Below are 18,504 nucleotides of genomic sequence, written 5' to 3' on the forward strand. Positions count from 1 at the left end.
ATTTATTTTTTGTAAGCGGACATTAAAAGGCATATTTTTTTGTCGTCCATTCGGCGGTAATACACCTCGTCCTATCTTCTCTTTTGAACAAAATGGCAATTGTTTTTCAAATATGGCAATACCTTCCCGCAATGTGTCTTCTAAAATTCAGTCGATTTACAATACTGCAGAGTTTATCAATTTGATGTCAAAACAGAAAAAAATACACTGTAAAGTGAGTGTTTATGATTATACCTTTAAAAGTGTAGCTGCAATGATGCCTTGTAATCAGTTTTGTTATTCCCCTTTTCTGAATTTAATGAATTCTGTGTAATTTCATTGTTCGTACCACAAAATGAAAAAAAACCCGCCTTGTCATTGGTTGAAACGTGGACGTTTTGTACACTAACCAAGACGTATTTCTGCTAGATTTTGTAATTTTTATTTAAAAAACTGTTTAAAACAACAGTTTTTTAAAACAAAACTTTAACATGAGAATTAGATTTTGACCTTGTTTTTTGGTTTTTTTGCTATTTTCGTTTTTAACTTTTTGCGCGACCAATTTCTTTATACAAGTATTAACTATAGCTTCCCGTACTTTTTAGGGCATCCGCTAAAGTAGAAGTACTCACAGAAATAGACTGAGCAACGAATAATTAAATATATAATCGAGTTTTTTTGAGCCATGAACACATGTCTAAAATGAGTTTTCATATCCGTCAATAAACTAATATTCATCGTTAAACGAATGTAACATTTATTTAAGATGTTCCTCCACATAACCCTGCTGGGTCATTGTTTATGTCAGACGCACACATTTGACGAAAATTCAAAATATAGTTTCAACATGCATGAGCGCATTTTATTCATTGAAATATTTATAGCAATAGTTCATCAGGTATGTTTCTAATGAGAAATATACAATGGGAAAGTACAAATCATCAGCTTGTCATATATTCTATTTTGAAATCTTTCTTATTTGCTATATTTTATGAAAAGCACAAGATATAGGACTTGTACACTGGTTTTGTTAGAATCCTTGTTTGAATGGACTGGTCACATATAACGCGATCAACATTTGTGAGATAGAAATTGAAGCTAAATAAATTCATGTTTGTATTTAAGAAACGAACACATGATGTCTTATTGATTTCTTTATATAATGAATTGCGCTGTCATTTAAAAACAATATTGTTGAAAACAATATATTTAACGCCGTTCAGATGATAATCTATATAGACATATCAAAGTGCTTCTGGTTGTTTCACAATGCTACAGGGAATCGAAAACACTTTCTCCTTACATATAGAAATTAATTAAATTGCATTTGACAGTGGTGGTTGTCATATTTAGCAATACTTTAAGCTTAAAACTAAATCTGCTGACAATATTTATCTCCTGTCTGATATTTTCTATTTGACATTTTGTACGCTGTTCCCAAGGATATAAGAGATAACAGATTAATCAGCAAAATGCTCCGTTCTTTTTTTGTAATTTACAAGACGAAACTTAAATCTACGATTCCATACGATATGTTTATTTCTGTATCAAAAATAAAAATACATATATGGTTGATAGTTTTAAAATAACATAACACTAGGTTTGTTTGATTATGGGTCTCTTTTTTTTTTTAAATTTATTTAAGGCAAATTCTTATTGACACTGTTTTCTTATTTGATTCAGTTATAGCAGAAAACAAGATTAAACATGTATTTCCAAATGCATTTGTTTTTAGTTAAAAAATTCAATACAAATAAGAACATGCAGTTGACAAAACCATTCCTATACATTTGCTGGAAAAATGTACAATTATATCAAATGAATTGAAATATGAAAACAATTTAAGCACAACGAAAAGAGTATTGGTTCCATTTGTACAAAGATATTAATAAACTCATAGAAACCAGGATAAAAATGTTTGTATGAAAATGGACCGAAGACTTACGTTACCAGTTTTTGCATTACTCATCATGGTTAGTAGTTTCATGAGTCCACAGAAACGTAAAACATAACTATTATTTCAAATCTTTAAAGGAAAATTCATTAATTAAGAAAGTTCTAAGAAGGTTAGCACTCCCTAAGGTAATGTTGCTCATAGACGACTTTGGTTAATTTTTAGTTAGGTTTGGTCATAAAAACTCGCAATTTGTCTAACAGTTTATACGTATCTAACTTCCAACTGTTTTTGTTGAAGCCTTCTTGAAGGAAGGTAATCCAGACAAAAAGCTTTGGACGTACGAAATGTAAAGACTGTTATTTTTTAATTAACTGCTTATAAAAAAAGTGATTTATCCACAATCTAAAAACAAGCAGTACTCCTCCAGAAGGTAAATATCTGAAAAAAAATCCCCTAGTAAAATGACATTTTAAACTGTTCAAGTGTTTTATTTCCAACCATACAGATACATGTTACATTTGTTTTAGGGCAAGACAAGGTATATGATACAAAATATGCCCATATTTCTTTTTGTATAAACACAAAAAGAACGAGGAAAATTTACCGTCATTTTACTGGATACTAAAACTTCACAAAACTCTGTATAAAAACGATACATGACTGGATGATCAAGATAAGATGTTCGACTAAATATCTTTCTAAAGTGATGACTACTATTATTTCTACAGTAAAATATGGTTTTCAAAAATATTGTGATGAGATATATTCAACCAGGGGTGTTAATCAGATGTGAATTCTAAAAGGTTCAAAAGATCTCCTGCTAAATTTTAGGTCACAATCTCTGCAATTTTGAAGCAACATTTAGACCTATCATTTTGCTCGGCTTTTGTATCGACAATATATTTTTTTAAGTTTGGAGGGTTGATATTTCAACGGACCATCGGTAGTCCAATGAGTACCTATTGTGCACCCCTACTGGTCGATTGTTTTATGACTCGTATGACGCAGAATTCATTCAAAACCTTCTAAGAGACAAAAAAATATTCTTTGCAAAATTATTTAGTTTTACTTTCAGATATATTGACGATGTCCTCTCACTGAATAAGCCATATTTCAGCCATTACTTTCATCTCATATATCCCTGTGAACTCGAAATAAAGGATACTACTGATATATACTAGAAAGACTGCTTCATACCTTGGTCTCTTCCTCAATATTGACACATATAGACGACTTCACCTTAGAGTTAGACGTTCCACAAAATCTCCGAAGTCCCGCTTTGATTGGTGATTACATTGATGTTAATATTTGAGAAATTAAGGACTTGGCAGTTCCATTACTTTGGGAACTTTTGCAATAAAATAAGGTATATACGTGTATAATTCAGTGAAATAGAGGCGAACAATACCAAAGGGACTAATAAGTCGGAAATAAACTGCAAACGCTATAAAAGAAGACACCATTCGCCATCTTTGGTTAACTTCAAAGAAACAAAGAACACACATTTGATTGTTCAGAAATTAAAGCTCTATATGCGGGGTTTCAATATGTCCATGATTATATAGATAAGCTTCTGCATGTCCACACTTAAGGGATTTCTTTAACGATTAGCGCAATATTGAAATATTTTCGCGATCTCATATTTCGTAAACAGAACAGTCGTCTAATCTGTTGGCTTACAGAATTTGCCCTTATTCATATTTTGTCGTATTGCCTTAATTTGAATGACGTGTTGTTCATGCATAGAAGGTGACACTTATCCTGTTAATGCATCTTGGAATGACCCAATCGAAGTACATTCAATTCCCTTCGTTTTATGTTTACTTTGATGGGTATTTTTGTAAGCATGTTCAATGGATTTAAGAGATTTGAACGCTGTGATATAAACAATAAAAAGTAAAATACTAAATTAGTTTATTTATAATACATTTTTATGATTCTATATTTCTATGCAAGATATTAAAAAATTCGAGTATTTTCAAATACCAGCGCAACTTTGATGTTTTGTAAATACATAAAATTTTATGTACTCCATCAATATATGATATACGATTTTTATGTAGAATCTATTGGGTTTCAATTATAATCTGATGTTACTTAATTACCAGGCACGTTCTTTCAGATCTAATCTATCACATTTACAGTAATGACAGCATTGTATATTTCCACTTCAGATGTATGTAAACGTTATTATTCAAATGTCAAACAAATCAGGTGGAAGGAGCGGATATGTCTCGATATTTCACGCTATGTATATGGAAAGCTTTCTTATCACATATAATCCAATAAATCAGTGGAGAGATTGTTGAGAAGAAATACATTAGAATGATGTTGCATTAATGAGGTAAATAAAAGGCTTTGTTATATATAAGGTTTCTTTCCACGTATAAAAAGTACAGATAATTGACTATCGTATGACAGATATCGGAATCAGACTTATATTTGATTCCATGGTAAACAAACGAAGCTTCAGATTCAGGATGATGCTAGAATAAAAATAACAGAAAATATGAAGAATTCGTCAATAAAAGAATTTTTGAAATGTTTAAAGGTGAAACAAGCATAACAAATATCATTTAACGGCCTTATACAATTTAACGTTATTTTGATACTGCTTTATAAGTGATTGCTACAACCGACTTTTCTGAATGGTTAAAACTTTAAAGTAAAACACACATCAGTACTCTGTGTAGCATACATAATTACACCGTGTATTATGCATAATTACTCTATATATGTATCATACATATAAAAGAGGGACGAAAGATACCAGAGGGACAGTCAAACTCATAAATCGAAAATAAATTGACAACGCCATGGCAAACAATTAAAAGTAATATACTAAATTAGTTTATTCATAATGCATTATTACAATTCTATATTCGTATTCAAGATATTAACAAAATCCTGATTCGACTATCTCCAAATACTAGCGCAACTTTGATGTTTTGTAAATACATGTATAACCAATGTGTGTTTAACTGATGCGGCGGAGCTTATGTTTCAATTTTCATCAGGATAGTTTTTTTTCTAAAATGTGTATGCTAATGAGGATTCCCGTTACAATTTGTATTACTGATTTCTAATCACGAATCAGTGTAACCAAACGGTATACGAAAAAACGGTGTGTACGATATGGGACGAATAAAACAGTTTAAGATTCATAGCATTTATATTTGCTAAAGCAGAGTATTAAATGTATTGGCTATTGTAATATTTTACTGTTTGAAACATTTAAAGCCTGTAATTCAGTGGTTGTCTTTTGTTTATGTGTTACATATTTGTTTTTCGTTCATTTTTTTATATGAATAAGGCCGTTAGTTTTCTCGTTTAAATTGTTTAACATTGTCTTATCGGGGCCTTTTATAGCTGACTATGCGGTATGGGCTTTGCTCATTGTTGAAGGCCGTACGGCGACCTATAGTTGTTAATGGCTGTGTCATTTTGGCCTTTTGTGGATAGTTGTCTCATTATCAATCATACCACATCTCCTTTTTTATAATTTCGAATTGTGAGATTTATTTCAATCGTGATCTTTTTTACTATGTATAAAAATAAAATATTGTAACCCTATTTTTATGTTAAATATGATCAATACTATTTGCCACGTATCATCGTGCATCAATACATTATTACACCGTGTACCACACATTATTACTTTGTGTACAACACATTGTTACGTTGTGTACCAGAAGTCATTACACCGTGTAGCATACATTACTAAACCTGGTTCAATGCACCTTTTAAACATGAACCAAACTTTTACACTGTGAACCATACACTTTCACACCGACCTACTCACATTGTTTAGCTATATAACACACTTCAATACAGCATGTACAACACATTATTACACCATATACCACGCGTTATTACACCGTGTACTACACATCATTAAACAGTTTAGCATATACCATTTCATCGTGTTCCATACATCATACCATATAAAACCAGTTACATCTGTTTCCATATACCAAATATGATCATCTGTTGTTAAGCCTATCTATATCGCCGCGGTATAGCCCTAAGGCGCTGATACAGCGTTTAGCAAACATAAATCAATCAAACCTTAGTTATAATAATTGAAGTTTATACATCGGTGTTCTTTTGAAATTATTCTCTTTGGTGGTTGCATCTAATTGTAATTAGAACCATATTTTGGGATGGTGTATCTGTTTGGATTACACTGTGCTGATACATGTTTTGTTAAAAGTACATGTTACAAAACAGTACAAATTACTACAATGGTAAACAGAATAACAGCACTAATTTGAAAAACTACAGAGCACTTTAACTTGTCCCAAATGATTTGCTATTAATATTTTGCAAAAGACATATTAAAGCCAAGTGTTTCATGTTCCCTTTTATAGTCAGTTCAAGTCAATTCCATTAGTAGATTCCCTTTATCTTTCTACCAAATTCTCTTAAATTGCAGCAATCGTAAACATCTAAAAACCTTTCCAATGCAATACAATATTCCTAAGCGACTCAATAGATCAGACGTTATAGGGTTTGATTGACAGTAACCGTGTTATCCGATAGAATTATAATGTTTATTCACTAATCTGGTCATATTGATTCCTAGGTCTGGCTTTAATAGAAAAGCAACAGTAGGAGAATTCACTTGTTGGAATGGCTTAGTATGGACAACACGTTGTCGGGAAATGGAATTAAAGACAACTATATATCCGATATCACCCACGTGAAATGTTACGTTAATCACATTTATTTAAACTTACAATCTGGGAAAATGTGAAAGTTTTATTTAATTATTAGATTTCGTTTCGAGAATATTGTCGAGAATTTAAACGCGTAATTACTTATATATCTCAGTTGATAAATCATTATTTTCATTCAAATACGGAAAAATGATGGCCCAACATCGCAATGAGGAAAACAATTGCTATGTTTATTTTTTTACAATAAGTAATTAATATAGCACAATATAAATGGTGAAGATATAATAAACATGCGATCTATATAAAATGAACAAACTTGTGTATTCCATATGGATATTGTTGACAATTGCTATAACGATTTTAACAATATTTTGTATATTTAACCCTGCATGGTATATACACAATAACCATATACATTCATTTGGATTGACAGTATTCTGTGAGGGATTATCAACCGAGGATCAACAAATTCAAAGTCGGTGCCAAACATACGGAGGAACATTTGGTCTGGCGAACATACCATCTGGAGCGTGGCAAGCTTCGTTTTTGTTAATTTCTACAGGAGCATTTTCTTTCGGAGTCACTGTGATATTGGGAATATTGATACATTGTATCAGAGAGAGATACGTCTACAGTATAAGTTCACTTGTGCTATATCTACAAACATCGGCAGGTAAGTCCTGTAACATGATTTGCAGGTTTAAAAAACAAATCGGTATGATAAATATCACTATAGTAGACAAATTAGTTTATATCAGCAATTATTATGCCCTGATATTACCTTTATTTTTTTTTATGTTTATTGTAATTTTACAAAAACGGATATTTATGTTTTTGTTTAATCATATAATATTATTCTTTAGTCATTTTTCAAGGCTAATTTGTAGTGAACAAAAAAATCGGAATTTATCAAACATCATAAAGTAATCATCACTTCAAGGGCGTTGAAATTCTGAAAATGTTAAAGTAAGGCTAATCATCTTTACAGAATTTAAGATGACATGGTAGGCAAATATCCAAATATGACTGCTTTAAGACTTAACAGAAAAATCTGTTAAAAAAATGTACTGGAGGAAGTAGGCCAGCTCTGTCGAACAAAAAGTAGAATTTTCTTTTGTAGATCCATTTTGCCTTCATACTTGTTGTCAGACTTCACTTTGTTTGCAAAATATTTAGCTTTGAGGTTGAAAGATCAATGAAAAACCCGAATAAACAGTAAACTATATCTATTATGCCGGGGTCACATATTGGCATATAGACCGGCGTGCACCAAATGTACAGAGAAAATTGGCAAAGTCGGTATACGCTAGTTGCACGCCAGAGAAGGCTAAGCAATCGTTAAACGCGCGTTGTTTAAGTTTGAATTACGTCGAAATACAAAGGTATACGCTTGGAGAACGCTTCAACTGGAGGAAATTTTGCAGCATAAACATTTTCATCCAACTGAAGCGTGTGTCTAGCGTATACCTGTACGCTACACGTACGTTATACATACGCTACAAGCGAGTTTAACGCGCTACAGATAAGTTTGAGACACGTTTAGGGCACGTTTTATACGCTTCGAGATCGTTCGACTTTAACTTAAACGTATGCGGGTGTGTTTGTAACAAACACCATCTAATTGAACGTCCAAGATACGACCGGGACGCGTCTCAAATATGTTAAAGAAACTTTTTTTCCTCGTAGCGTGTATTCATCTACGTTAGACAAACGCCAGGCATACACAACCATACGTTTCTTGAAGGCCCGATAAACGCGTAGGTACGCTTCTCGTACGCCCAATTCACGATTAAAGCTCGTTGTGCACACGTTACAGATTTGATTGACAGGTTGAATGCATCCAAAATTACTAACGTATTGGCAGCGGACATGATTTTCTAACACGCCCGGCGTACGTCGGAGCAATACGCTGATTTGTGACGCCGGTATTAGATAATACAGGTCGTATTTTTGAAATGAAAACATATTTCGTAAATAAATATTGTTCTAGTATACTTTTCCTAAAAATATTTACAATGTTTTATATATATTTTTCAGTTTTGTTGATAATCTCGGCATTAGTTACATTTCCGGTAGGACTCAGCTCTCACTACTTCCGGTACTACTGCGGGGATTCTGCGTCTGTGTTTTATTCAGCTAACTGTTCCATAGGATGGAGTTATATGCTGGCAATCATGTCTGTATCACTGTCAATATTCTGCCCAGTTCTTTGGTGCTTTAAGGAAATGAAATGGAATGAGTTTCAGTTTAAGGAATATGTATAGTTAAGTCAAGAGAAAAAGTATATTAACTTTTTATATGAAGATTAAAAACAACCACATATTCATATGTTTGAAATAATTCAATGACGTTACGTAAAAGCTTTACTCACCCTGAACTCTTATACCTATCCATATTTTATCATACATTTTTGCCAAGTAACCATATCTCGATTATTTGTTTTAAGTTGATAAGTATTGTTTATCTCTTTGCAGTCTAAAAATAACGACGAAAAATATCGAGATTTTTAAAAAAATATCCCAAATAAGGATCCTTATACTATTCCATACCTTTTAAGGTGCTTGCATATTATTTTTTTATCAAAATATAAATTTGAAAATATTAATAACATTTTTTCAGATTGCAGCTGTAATTTCAAAATCTGAAATATTTGTTTGTTACATGATATTTGAAGTAACGTTTAAAGCTGCATTTTACGATTTTGGAATAACAAGGCCGTATGAATTTTATAAATCTAAACAATTCATTTTCAAAAGACCGATTTGATATGTGTTAGCTGAATATGTTTCTCCTTACATCAGACATTTTTGCTAGAATTAATTCGCAATGATTGGAAACGTTTCCTGTTAGGTCTTTACAGTAAATACGTATTTAACCATTCAACAAAGGGATAATTATACATTTAATTACTGAAAACAGCCATTCAATTGGCATTATCCATAGAATACAATAAAGTATGACCTAAGACCATTGACACAGATAAATTCCTTTCATACAAAATATTGTCCTCTAAAAAAATGTTTAAATGACCAGTTGCTCTTTGGTCAATTCATTTACTCCATTACCCGATTTCCTGTTATTACACTTGGGGATAAATGTTTGACACAAGACCTAAATGACCATTTTTTACTACTTAGTCATTAATCATTAAAAACGTTTTCATGTCGTATTCCACATGGATAAATATACATTGCAAATGAAAAAAAAACAAACAAATGAATTGTTAAACCTTTTATTTCATTATATGTTTTTGAATATTTAAAGAAAAAAACATAATTAAAAGATTGTATTTTTTATTATCCTTTTTTATAACTTAAAGAACTCAAACCGTCTTCATGTAATCATTATTAGTAATAACAAAGAAATGTTTCAAAGAGTATTTGCTAATTTTGGTAGAGTTTATATGTTTCTGTTATATTAGAGGAAACATAATGTGCTCAGACAAAAAGCTATAATCTGTCAATGTTACATAATTACCATTATTAAGTATCTATTGTATTTAGATATTAAACTAATGTAAACTATACAACGAATGATTTGTTTCAAAAACATAAAACACGAATTGTATAACACTATACTTATCAGTGAAGGGGACACAACATGTTTCTTATGGTGTGTATATTTATATGTATTATAAATAATGGTTGTGAACTTCAACAATGATAAAAAAGTTATTATAGGTTAATGTTATTTGTTGAATAAAACTATGTGTTGTTTATTTTAGTATATACATTGCAATTGAAATAACAAAAACGCAAACGTAGCAACGTGATGATAGAATTTTCAAGTTCGCACTGCAGATGTAAAAAAAAATCATCTTTTTTAGTTATGATTGCGTAAAAGTAGAAAAGAAACCCGTCAACGGAGCGAGAAACAACAAGTTACAATATGAACTAAAATGTTAAAGTTTACATGCAAATACTATCATGATTAAAACACTTGAAGGAATGACGAGTACATCATATTTGGTAATACATTCAACTCTCAACGAAAAATAATCCGCTTCAATTTAAAGTTAATTGTTTAAACAATAGTGTTTTATTCGACACATTGAGTATTTTATCGATAACTGAAAACAAAAAACAAAAGACACGGAATATTTCATATGTGCACAAATTACTGGAATAGAAGACATGCGTTAAATTACTGATCTGATAACAATCAAACAAGATCTCAATACAGGCAAAAGTACTTAAATTATTGATGAAGAAAGTCTCAAATATCTAAGGGAACTTTAAAGCATCAAAGCAATGAAAAAAAACGTTAAACGCTAATTTAAGCATCAATTTGAAAAAGCTTTTAAAGATATAAGAAAACAGAAAAAAACCCAACACAGAACCTGTAATTTCGCCAATCTGCACTAGATCTTTTTATGAGACGGTGTTGTCATTATATGAGAGAACTGTTGACCGCTCCCTAGATTCTGAGTATTGTTTGGTTTTGCATTTATTTTTTCTTAAGTTTTCTATGTAATTTTGTATCTTGTCCATTTTCATTTGACTATCATGATGTTTTTTCTATTTATATTTTTTTCCCGTCGTTGTGTACTGTCATCTGTTTAAACAAAAATGAGCTTATTTTTATCCAATTGATATGAAATAAACTTTGGTTGGTAATATGACAGTTGTTCTCCACTTGTCCTTTAGTTAATGACGTTTGATTTTGTCGGATTTTATGACATTCCTTCATGAAATCACTTTTAAGTCTTTTTTTTTGTTAGTAATGAATTACATTCAAAAGAGGGACGCACGATACGAGAAAGACAGTCAAACTCAAAGATTGAAAATAAAATGACAACGCCATGCCTAAAAATAAAAGGACAAACAGACAAACAGACAAACAGACAAATAATAGTACAGAAGACACACCATAGAAAACTAAAGACTAAGCAACATGAACAGCAACAAAAACTTGGGGTGATCTCCGGAAGATTAAGCAGATTCTGCTCCACATGTAGCATCTGTCGTGTACCTTTGTACAAACACATCATTGTTAAACACAGAACATTGAATATCTAACGAAGGAGGCATCCACTTATAAATACCATTAATTTAGGGACAAATGTAGCTAACCAATGTTCTAATCTCGTTATTCTACTAACAATATACAAAATTAAAAGACAGAAAGACGGATAATCGTACACAAAACATACAAAAATAAACACTTAGCGATTAAAACAAGATTAAAGATGGAAGTAATTCCAGGTGTACCAAAAGGGTAAGCAGGTCCTGCTCCACATATGGAACCCATGGCCACATTATTGGTCATTAAAGCACAAATCAGGTGACATTTATGACTATTATTACGTATAAATAACTGTTCTGTTGAATCCTTTATCTCTACTTCGATTGAACTTACTTCAACAGAGTCACCAAATTTTGAATAAATTAGTGAGAGAACATCATTCAAATAGCGGAACGTAAATTTAAAGTATATTGCTAACTTTTTTTTTATCCCTCTTCCTAAGAAGTTCCTGTATGTTCATAATAATGAAGAAACAAGTCGGCAAGAACAGATGCACAATTGGTTCCCATTGGAATGCCGACATTTTGTTGAAAAACACGTCCTTAAAACGTAACAAAAATGTTGTCAATCAAGAATTCAAGCATCTTGATAATGTCAGTTTCAGAGAATTTGATGTTTTAAATCAGAGTGATTCTTTACAAAGTAGAATTTATCCTTCCCTAAGACAAGATACTTGTATCTACGTTTGCCGTAATTTTTTTTTATGAAAAAAGCAATACCAACTTTTTAAATTTGTCTTTTAGTTTGGAATGGAGAATACATGTGTGAAGTGTAGAAATATATACTGAAAAGTAAAATAGCAAAAACACTGAACTTCAGTAAGGAATATTATAAAATGCTTACCATTCAATTGATGTGTATAAAATCAAGCTTTTCATTTTGGGATTTGATAAAGGACTTTCAAATTTGAATATCCCTTGGATTTCGATATTTTAGTTTTTTTTAATAGTTTATTCAATCCCTTAACTAGTATTAAACGGTTTGAAAGATTCTTTCAAGTAAATATGACTTCATCTGCCTACCTGTTTTAAATTTACAGAACACTCCACAGCAAATTGAAATTAAGTGACATATTTAATTTTTAGCAAACATGTTTACCGTCAACTGTTATATTTTACTGATTGAAATAAATAATATTCTTTTTCGACAGCATACTTGAATTAATTGAGAAGTGAATTTTGCTGTTTGTGATAAAGATTGGTAAATGAACAAAATTAATAACGTTCACAAAAAAATGATTATAAAGCAAAAATTTTGAATTTGTTATCCGATGATTTGATTGAAAAGTCTAGTAGATATCTTGTTGACGAAAAAGAAGAGTCTAACGGAATACACTATGTGTTTGTAAAATAAGTTTTGTATCGAGCTGTTTAAACTGGGTAGCTAAAAACTAGCTGAACAGAGTTTTATACAGGGCAAAAAACAAACAATACAGAAGTGGTAGTTTACTGGCAGAGTGTGATCCCATTTGTATTCTATCTGGCACCCTTTCATTGATTAAGTCCTACTTAGACCTCTTGAGTTCTTTTTTACATCTTACTAACACCTCATCACATAACCACTGTTCTATTTCAAAGAACAAACATTGACTTTGAACACTCAATGATTTTTGGATTAGATCGTGGATAGGCAACTATTTATATGTTAGCATAGTGTGCTAGAAATAGAATGAACCTCCTTCAAAATTGTTAGTACCTGATTTTTGTCTCAAATACATACACACGATCTAAGCGTATACAAACGAATCTGTAAAAATCTGACCGTATATTACTTCAAGAAAATGTAAGAAGTCTTAAAAGTTAGCATTCTTCTCGACTGCATTAATGCAAACTTATTGACAAAACTTCCTGATGACACTTCAATGAACAAATGTAGACAAAACAGAAACCCTATCGTAATGTTCTATTATGAGGAGGAGATGAAATCTTAACACTATTGGTAAACGTATTGGCATCATGATATTTCTTATCTATATAAATTTGTCTATAAAAATGTCGATAGTGGAATGTCAAAACCTTCACAGTTGAAAAAAAGTAAAATTGGCAATCTATTGGTACTTACAGCATTTGTTACATAGATATATTAATTTCTTCTAATGTGTTTTTAATTCATGCTAAAATGTTTCATTTTGCAGCAAGATTCAATACTATACACCATTTGGGTTTCACATTGGTTGGAAACTTTTTGTTTACACTGTCTTGTGCACTGCTTCATATTTTACTTATATTTAGAAATTGACAATGAGAATCGGTGGAGAACAAATTTTTATGACAAAACAGATGACCTCATTTTACGGCTGGTGAACTTTCCATCATTATTTCTAGTGTTCAAAGTGTAAATATTGACGAAATCCGTAAGAAAACTTAACGTACCACTTCACAATTAGTTGACTATGACATTTATTGAAATATATCTATCACATATGACCACGGTTATGTTCCAACTATAAAAACTCCAATTCCGTTCTCCTTTTCCAATTGTGAAATGCCCCAATGAGAAACATCATCACAATTGTACTGATGAACACGGCGTTTGCCACTAGTGATACAGGAACTGCTTATCCTACGAGAGCACCTGCACAGTGTTTGCTTTGATTGGAGTTGATTAGTCTAATTTATTGATCTTTGTATTTGATAAGAGACGACAGACCAATTCATGAGTTTTACTTAAGTTCAACTGTGGAATGACTGGTTTTGATGCAATTGTATTCCCTTTGAGCTAATGCCAGTAGTGATCGTTTCAGTTTTGTGTGTATAAATTACACATTAGTGTGAGGGGAAGACTGGTTTTTAGATTAAAATGTTTTGGTATTTGTGAAATATTTTGCAAAACAGGTCAAGACCGCGTCTGTCTTTGCTTAGGTCTAACACTCGACAGGAGAATGTCAAGGTACAAAAGTGCATATTATTTGATATGAAGATGTCGTTTATTGCTTGATGTTTGTACTGGTGAGATATATTCACTTTTATTGTTTACATATTAAAAACAAAAACTTTATTTTAAATTACAATCTGAAAGTTTATCGAAATATTGATTTTAAAAGAAGAAACCAACCGATGTAAGATTACACTCCCATCATGTATTGACGGCAATTGCAAATACAGCTTAGTGCAATGCGTAAATAATGAATTGGTATTGTAAATTGACATCTATGTTCATTTCAATGAATTAGGAAAGTATAATTGACTGCCGTCGAGACCTTAATTGACTCGATATTTCTGTACTTAATGTTAAGTTCATCTTTTACAAATGCTGTATGTATGACACTTTTACAGAACGAACCTTTTGAATATATTTCTATTGGAAAGTTGTAAACAGACTAAGGCGACTCGAAACTGGTTACCGTTAACACATAACCGTTATGAAAGTAATCCTTAGCGTATAATTAATTATTATTTTTTTTTTAAATGAAAATGTGGCATCAGTTTCCAAAATACTTACATAGATTTTCAGTAGATGCATAATCGGCTGTCATATGTTATCTATGTGATCAACCAACATAAGTAAATGTTGAATTACAAATTAAAAGGTGTTCGTAATTAATTGCCAATGTTAATCTGGAACTAGAGAATAAACGATAGAGTGTATTGACAAATATGACTGACCGAAGTAACTAATACGTTATAATGTATAGCTGATTAATCCAATTCAGTTGTGGATCATTTATTTCTTTTGCATGGTGTATGATATGATAGGAATGCTCGATAAAAATAAATATATATATCAAGTACAACAAGAAATGTATATTTCATTGACAAAGTTACTTTATATTTGGTTTTAAGAATGAATCATCAACAAATGTACAATAAGCATTTTAAGTTCGACTGAAAGGAACATGAAGTAAATTATGAAATTAACGATTGGGGACATTTGAGTTTAGAAATAAGGATGACAATGTCAATGAACGAACTTTCCAACTTAACCAAAAACTATATCGAGTATAGTACATCATTTGGCTTCAATAATACGCACATACCGTTTTAGGAACTATAAAAGGTCCTGAATGATAAACAGTTATCAAATTTAAACACAAAAGCCAACGAACGTTTTATTTCAAACACAAAACATGAGCAACAATGAAAACCACCAAACTACATGCTAATGAAATAAGATAGTACATAAAATAGATTAGAAGAAATTAAACGTTTAAATGAGTATCTCAAGCATTAAGAATGTTCGCGAGTCCTCTTTTGTTTTTTTTGTCAGATATTCGGAATCCTCTTTCCCTATTTAAATGCCTTAAATTTTTTTTTACATTGACCCCCATTTTTCTTTTAATAAAACTTTTACATATATACTTATAAATCATCTGTTAAATTCTTATAAAATCCTTGTTATCTTTTTTTTTTTTTTTTTTTTTTTTTTTTTTTTATAGTTTTTGAGAACTTAAACTTATCGATGATAAAGGTATGAAAAATCAAAAGAGAACATTTTCCCGCCAAAATTCCAATGGCTATTATTTCGAAAACAAGCACATTGACCTATATATATATATATTTTCTCTTTTTTGGATCCTTTATTAATTCCATATCAATGAATACTAGTGTTATGAAAAGCTTGTAATTTTTGAAACTGAGTTGCGAACCTTCTTAAAACCTGAAAATTAACAAAAACTCTATCTAATTTTCAAACTAGCGAATCAATTCAATAAACCGATGAAGGGAACATAAGATATTTGTCTTGAGAAAACTTTCAGGAAGAGATTTGTAACAGTATGCTACAGGATGGAGTGTCAATAATATATTTAAGTCAATGTAAACGACGAATCGTAGCAAATGTCATGACAGCGATAAGCCGTTCTTTATTGCTTTCCAATGTACAACGGTAACGTGGGAATAGAAGTTAACATTTGTTTAATACCAACAAAGCCCAAGACAAATAAAACACTAAAACTTGATAGACATTGTCATCATTCTAATGAATCAGACTATAAACTATAACTTTATTTAGTTCTGTCTTAAGAGATTATAGATTCTCAGCGTTACATGCAATATCAATTGATCAGTTTAAATAATTTGTGGAATTTTACGTTCATATACAAAATGTTCAGATATTTAAAACTGAATAGATATGAAAAAATTGAGATGCATATAATTCGATGAAATAAATTAAAGACAACTATTTTAGTGTTGCTGTCCTGATTTTATTGCCAAATTAAAAAAAAAACAAGACTGCAAAGTATATACACAAAAATCAAAAACGGAAGAATATATGTGAAATGTTCACTTAAATCAGAAGTAGGTCAGGAAAGTAAACGTTTCAGCATTGAGATATTTAATGAAACAAAGATGATGCATTTGAGTCCTTCTCTAAATGATATACTTGTGAATGAACGTTTGTTTTCTATAACTGGCCCATTGGTGAGATTCACATTCAAAGCGGCACTTTTGTTCAAATTTGCCAATTGTAGCAATGGACTCTCATATTTTAGAAAATAATGATGCAGTAAAAATAGTCATCTATTGAGCCGCGTGCAATATATCTTTGTTGAGTTTTCAAACACTTTTAGAAATAAAACTAAATCATTAGTTGCAAGATGATTCCGAAAGACGAGAATAAAAATTTGGGCGAAGTTTTCTTAAGTGATAATCATTTAAAAAATAAATATTTTCTTTAAAAACATGAAAGAAAAAACCTTTGAAAAAGTCTTATATACTATGCATTCCACAAGCTATTATTTAGATGAGAAGTAACTGCCCCTTGGACAGTAAACATAATTTAAAAAAAGAAACAGAGTACATCAAGATGTGGTTTAAACCCAATTTAACAACCAAGTAAGAAACATTAAGTTTTCATTATTTTCATTTCAAAATGTATAAAAATGCACAAGTATTAGTCCGTTTCGTTTTCCTGTTTGGTGTTTTGCACGATATATTACTCTGTAATTTGCTATCATTCTAACCAAATCATGAATGTGATCTACCGAATAAAACTATTTACCGGATTTTTATAACATAAGCAACACGACGGGTGCCACATGTGGAGCAGGATCTGCTTACCCTTCAGGAGCACGTGAGATTTCCCCTAGTTTTTGGTGGGGTTCGTGTTGCTTAGTCTTTAGTTTTCTATGTTGTGTCATGTGTATTATTGTTTGTCTGTTTGTCCTTTTCATTTTTAGCCATGGCGTTGTCAGTTTATTTTCGATTTATGAGTTTGACTGTCCCTCTGGTATCTTTCTTCCCTCTTTTATCTAGAGATTTCTCGAATTATCAGACACACACGAACAAAAGACCATCATTCTTTAACTTAAAATAGGGAAAGTTAGATCGGGGTTTTGTTTTGGACATGTATCATTTTTTTCCAAATTGACTGATAATTTCAAAGTCTGGCAATTGAAACCAAAATCTGATTGGCAATATTGTTCCATCAAAGAATAAACTAATTATTTTATTTAGCGATTAGTTAACTCAAATTATCTGTAGTAATAATGACGAATGTATTACACAATGTCAACTAAATTACAATGGCTTCCATAAAATTCCAAAGAGGTTAGGTACAACTTTACAAAGAGGGATCTTTGGTTGAAAAGATTCCTTGAAGGTAGAAACACTCTGTAGAAAACGAATCACGAAAGAAAAGACACAAGTTGAAAATTTTAACTGAAAATTGAATATTCCATGTGCTGTTCATTGTAAACGTACCTGCATAAATGTAACGGAAATTTCACAATAAAACTTTAAAGAAAATTTCTAATGTCAGATGTACATTTCTACTTTAATAAAAACTTATTGATATAATCGAATAAAGAAATTAAAGAAGCATAATAAAGTATGTATTTTGGACCATCGGGGACCACAACATTCAGCCAGGTTTTGCCAAATACATCGCATAGGTCATAAGCAAAATTTAGAAAAAGACGAAAAAAGAAAACACAACGCACATAACTTTTCATTAAGAAATCCGCCCATAACGAGGGGTGATTTC

Source organism: Mytilus galloprovincialis, chromosome 5 (assembly GCF_965363235.1).
Source record: "Mytilus galloprovincialis chromosome 5, xbMytGall1.hap1.1, whole genome shotgun sequence".
Taxonomy (NCBI): domain Eukaryota; kingdom Metazoa; phylum Mollusca; class Bivalvia; order Mytilida; family Mytilidae; genus Mytilus; species Mytilus galloprovincialis.